Below are 5,549 nucleotides of genomic sequence, written 5' to 3' on the forward strand. Positions count from 1 at the left end.
GTGACAGACAGAATAAGGGCTGTGCTAGCAGTTCCAGAGCTGCTTATGTTTCCTCCTGAGGTCAATACAATCATGTTGTGCAGACAGGCAGGAGACTCGGCTCCGTGCTTGCTCGTGAGGATGTCTAACTGCCCGCACCTCACTTTGTTGATCAAGCCATTCAATGAAATTTTATCTAAATATTCAAAACATCCCAGCACTTGGTCATCATTTAAAAATGGCCTGGGACAGGAAGGCTGTGAAGTCCAACAGCATCCCCTTCCTGCAGTGCAAGGCCAAGTGTAGAAAGGGAAACTAAGTTACCAAAATGTCTGGGCTGCTGTTCCTCCCTTGAGCCACCCGGAGCCACGTCCTACCTAGGGCTGTTCAGGTGTTTCACTGATGCGTGGTGTGAAACTCCTCTTTCCAAAGGAGGTGAACTGCTGTTTTTCAGCATTGAGCCTGAGTGCTTGCCTTGACCTTATTAAATCTCTGCCTGAACAGCACTGTGAAGGGCTGTGGCATGTGTGTGGGAAGGAGAGACTTTGCCTCCCAAGGTAACGGTGCCTGAAACGCTCTCAATTTCCACAGCAGAGCCCAGACAAGCAAGGCAGAAGCCCACGTAATTGGGCCTAATACTGCTATGGAAACTATGCTGAGGGCTAAAAATACCCTTTAAAAAGCAGAATCTTTTCTTGTGCATATTTCCAAGCTGTGTATGAGAAGATGGAGTGCTATGGAGTAGTTAAGACGACAGGAAGATGCTCTGTGACAGCAGTTACCTCTGAAGCACAAGCCTTCTGCTTTCACAAATGTTTCAAATGCACCAGAATTCACTTAGGAGAATTTTGATTGTCACTTGTGAGTTAGGATAAATGCACACACACTTAACCACTAAGAAAGCTATTAGCAAAACCAGCTGCTTAATCCAGGCTACTTTACAACCTTGGTTATTCTTTTTCTTTTTTTTTTTTTTTTTTTTTTTAAGACACCTTTGCAACCAATTTCTCAAACCAGCGGTCCCTACTGACGTATCAGTGTGGAACTGTTCAAAAGTCCCTGTCCAAATACTAAACGTGGTTGGAGTCCAGTGGCACACTGCGTGCTGCATGGTACCGTCACTGGATTTGCTAGCACAGCATTAGCAGTTGAGGATCAGGGCCAGGAGGAGAAGGTCAAGGTTTGCTCCCATGCCCTGCCTGGTCTGATGTCAAGAGCTGGACTGCAGCTTGGTAGGGGTCACCGGAGTTAAACATGTAATGTAGTTGTGGATTGAGTGGATGGGTTTTGTAATGTTTTGATTTGGGTGTACTATAGGGCAAATAATACGCCGTGTGTTGAAGGCTTCAAGGGATGCTTCCTTGCAGGTAAGCTGTTGGCCTCCAAAGGTGCATCCTCTGATGTGGAAAGTGTTTTGCATTTGAAAAGCACTACAACAACAATGTGCACGGTGAGTGACAATCCTGTCTCACTGGTGCTGTGATGAAAGGAAACGGGTTAACAAATGGAGCAGCAGAAAAGATTGTGGCTAACAGACGATCTTCCCCAATATGCAGGTTAGGATAATGGGTCAAAAGAGAAACATGGTTTACAGGTTATAATTCTGTCAAGATTTGTTTTTGTATTTTAAGCACCTTCTTCCCAGTTTATTCAAAATCATATGGCAATTCTACGGCTTTTACATGTTTCTTTGATTTCACCCCACACCTTTACATCAGTCTTTGCAGATCATTCTCAAGAAACCCTCTTCCCTGCTTACTCTATCATCTATCCTGAAAGAACTTTGTCTGCTCTTAGCCATGCTAGGAATGTCTGTGGCCCCTTCAGTCTCTCTGCATGTCAGTCTCAGCAAATCCTCCGAATATTTTTGTTGTTTTCCTTTGAATTGATTCCTTACTGCCTTACTTAAGCTGGAACTTGCAGAATGAGAAATAAGCTGTGGTGTCATTACTATACTTCATGCTGGGGAGATAATTTCAAATTGCTGCTATTGCTTTTTACTTGAGGTCACTCCCTCAGCTATTACCTTCCAGGTAAATTACTCCTGGATTTCTGAGCAAATATGTCTAAATGTTTTAACCACTATTTTCTTTAATTAAAAAGTAACTTTACTTACTGCTTGTCCTCTGCTGAGAGCATGCTGTGTTGTATCCTCTGTACAACCAACAGGAAATGTTTCCTGTGGGTAAGCACCTTTGAACCATGTCAAAATGTTATCCAAATGTATGCTGTGCTACCTTCACAAATGAGGAAAATTGCTCTTACGTTTGGTGCTAGAATGAACAGGAATAAAGGAATCAAGATTGGGGTGTCTGGTCCTCAGTTCTGTCAGGGAAAGCATTACCCAGCAACAAATGAAATGGAGTCAACATAAACATTTAAAATAGCAAAGTAAACAGTTCATGGTGTAGTCAAGATAATCCTTAATTTCTGCTGCTTATCTGAGATCTGCCCTGCAGATCTGATGGGAGGATTTAACCTTCCTGAAAGCTGTTATCAGTGGATGTGCTTGAACTGGGAAGACCTCTTTCCACCTGCTTTTCAGAGCCCTTTCTCCTAGAAGATTAACGCTGCTACACTCGTTTTAGAAAGAGAAATCTCTGTAACATGGATTATTTTGAGAGGAATAGACTACACATACTTTGCTACAGTACAACTTAAGGAAAATACTTCAAAATAAAGTCCATTTAAAAGAACGATTTCTTATTTTTATTCTGCTATTGAAGAAACTTATCGTCTAATTGGTTCTCGTAGTTCTTTTTTTACAAAAATACATGCATAGCTGTGGAAATTAGAAGAGAGAGAATCATTGGTTTATGGTTACTGCTTGCTGCATAACTGACTCAAAGCTAGGGGGAACTTTGAAATTAAAATTCTGTAATTTTCTGCTTCTCTGTGGATGCCGTGTGAAACACAGTGGTGGGGCAGACGGCCTGTCTTCTGTTCTCAAAAAGACAGCATCATGCTGTTCAAGAGGGAAGTCAAAAGGGGATTTCACTGAGATGTAGGATCAAAACAAAAACCGGAGGCACCTTGATAGGTTTTACACATATCACTTTTCACCATAACTTGGTGTATTTCTGATGCGCTCTCTTCTATGTTTCATCTGAAAGTAAGAAAAGCCCATCTTTAAATTAAGATTCTCTGACATACTGATGCCTTTGGCAAGAGGGGAGAGAATCTCCATGTGATTCTTCATGTGCTTAGTAATAGCGAGAGCCTGTGGTGATGGCCTGAAATATGCAGCAAAAGTTTTCAGAACAGGGAATGAGTCACTACTGCCCTTGACCTTTGTGAATTTGAAACTATATTTACCATTTGCATTGTTCCCCAGTTGTATTTCTAGTACCATGTTCAGGGCAACTTGTCTTCTCTGCCCTGAGGAGCTGAAACTCGTACATGGAAATTTCCGTCGAGATGAGAATTCATTTCCTGAAGTGAGTTTTAAGAGAACCTTTATTGAGGAACTCTTGTACTGGGAGATTACTGATGTGAAGCTGATAGTAAAAGGTTAAGTAGAGGAATAAGGCAATAGCATACAAAGCAGAAAAAGGAAATGAGTAAAAGAGTTCATGCAGGGTCAAGAATGCGTAACACAGGGTACTGTTAATAGAGGCAACTATTTTTGCCAATGTAGTACTTTTTCTTTCCCTCCCACAACTTTACATTTCTTTCTGAGTAGAAACCAGAGCACTGAAAGGAAAGATCCAGATCGTTGCATTTTGCATTCTCCCTCTTCTTCCCCCTACAGTACAGGAGTCGAATTAGATGAGATTTTCAATCAGGTCAGTTGCTAAACAGCTGGTGTGTGAAAGAGTGCAGCTGTCGCACCACAAGTATCACCTTGGCAAGGCAAAACCGGCGTGGAGCCCTGTGAGAGGCTGCAGGGCTGTGTTTCCTTAGTGGCCACGTGCACATCGGGGACACGTACTCGCTGTCTGCGCTTGGAGCTGGAGCCCCTGCAAAAAGAAAGGAAAAAGTGGCCGAGATACTTCTGACTATGCAATGAGGAATGTTAAAAATGAGAAACGTTAGTATTGGGGTGTGGGATGGAAGTTGCCAGCAAGTCTTAGCAAATGGAAATGTAGAATTAGTTCCAGAAAACGCAATAGGTAACTTAATAAATATGTGAGAACTGCAGGCACTTAGCATTTCTGTATGTGGAGTAATTGTAGCACAGGATTGCACATCCCACGCTGGTATTTCGAGTTTCCTTCTTCGGGGGAAGGAAAAGCACCGGTGAGCCAAGGCTCATTTTATAGGCATAAACTATCGGCTATCTTTGTATCTGCCTCCAAAGATTCCCATGGCTGCTCTGATGGTTTATTAGCAGAGAGTGTAAGTGTAAGCAAAGGCTATTCTGAATGTGTATTTACACAGTCATCATCTGAAGCTCAGACTGCCTGGAAAACAACTAACAAATCCCCTCTGTTCCACTTGTTTTTAAGAAGCACGTTCTGTGCCCCAACAGCTGAAATTTTCAGCATGAGGGTAGAGGAAATTAAAACATCAAGATTTTTACAGCGAAAGTTTCCAGCAAGACTCATTTAACCTGGAACTCCAACTCCCCGGACCCCACATATAGGGAAAGACCTAAAGAAATGACAGAATCATAGAGTGGCTTGGGTTGGAAGGGACCTCGGGGATGATCTCACTCCAAGTCTGAGCGCCCTGGGCAGGAATGCCAGCTGCTAAATCAGGCACTGGATCGGGCTGCCCAGGGCCCTGTCCAACCTGGCCTCGAACACCTCCAGGGATGAGAGCATTGGTAAATGGTTCGCAAGGTAACGTAGCAGTAACAGACTCAGCAATCTGGAATTATTCGCATTTTGGCATGGAAACTTTTGACTTAAGGCCTCGGCATGTGCCCGAGGTCCCACTGGGGTGCAGGTGCCTTTGTTTCAGCGCGGTTCGGTTTAATTCTTGCGGAGTGCAGCGCTCCGCGCTTCGATGACGCGCGCAGGGCAGGGAGAAGCGTTCTGCCGCAGGACGGGGACGGATTCTCCCCTCGGCGTCGCTCCCATCCCTTTGTTTCCCGGCAGGCGGCGGCGCCTTCGCCCGCCGACGCGAGAAGTGATGGGTAGAAATGGCCGTCTCCATGGCAACCCGGCGGGCCACGGCCCCGCACGGCACAACCCGGGCCGCGGGGACCCCCGGGCGCTCCCGGCGCCGCCCCGCAGGTGCCGGCCCGGCCCCTCGCCCCCTCCCCGCCGCGGGAACGGCGCTCGCTCAAACTTTCCCCCTCAGAAAATGGAGGCGGCGAGCAGGGAAACGGCAGGGGGCGGGCCGACCTCGGGGCGGTCCTGGTCCCGGCCCCGCCACGCGCAGCGGGCCCGCCGCTCCCCCTCGGCGCGAGGGCGGCACCGCCCCTCGTCCCCGCCCGCCTCCCTCCGCGCCCCGCGGGCGGCTCGTCCCACGCCGGGAGCGGCGTGCCGTCCAGCCAACCGTGGCGCCGCCTGCCTGACAGTTAGGCCGCGGCGGCCAATCGGCGGACGAGGGGGCGGGCGCAGCGGGACGCGAGCGGCGCGGCGGGCCGGCGGCTGGGCAGTCGGCGGAGGCGCAGCATGATG

This window comes from Centrocercus urophasianus, unplaced genomic scaffold (assembly GCF_019232065.1).
Source record: "Centrocercus urophasianus isolate 14NV4802_14NV808 unplaced genomic scaffold, USGS_Curo_1.0 seq_20, whole genome shotgun sequence".
Lineage (NCBI taxonomy): Eukaryota > Metazoa > Chordata > Aves > Galliformes > Phasianidae > Centrocercus > Centrocercus urophasianus.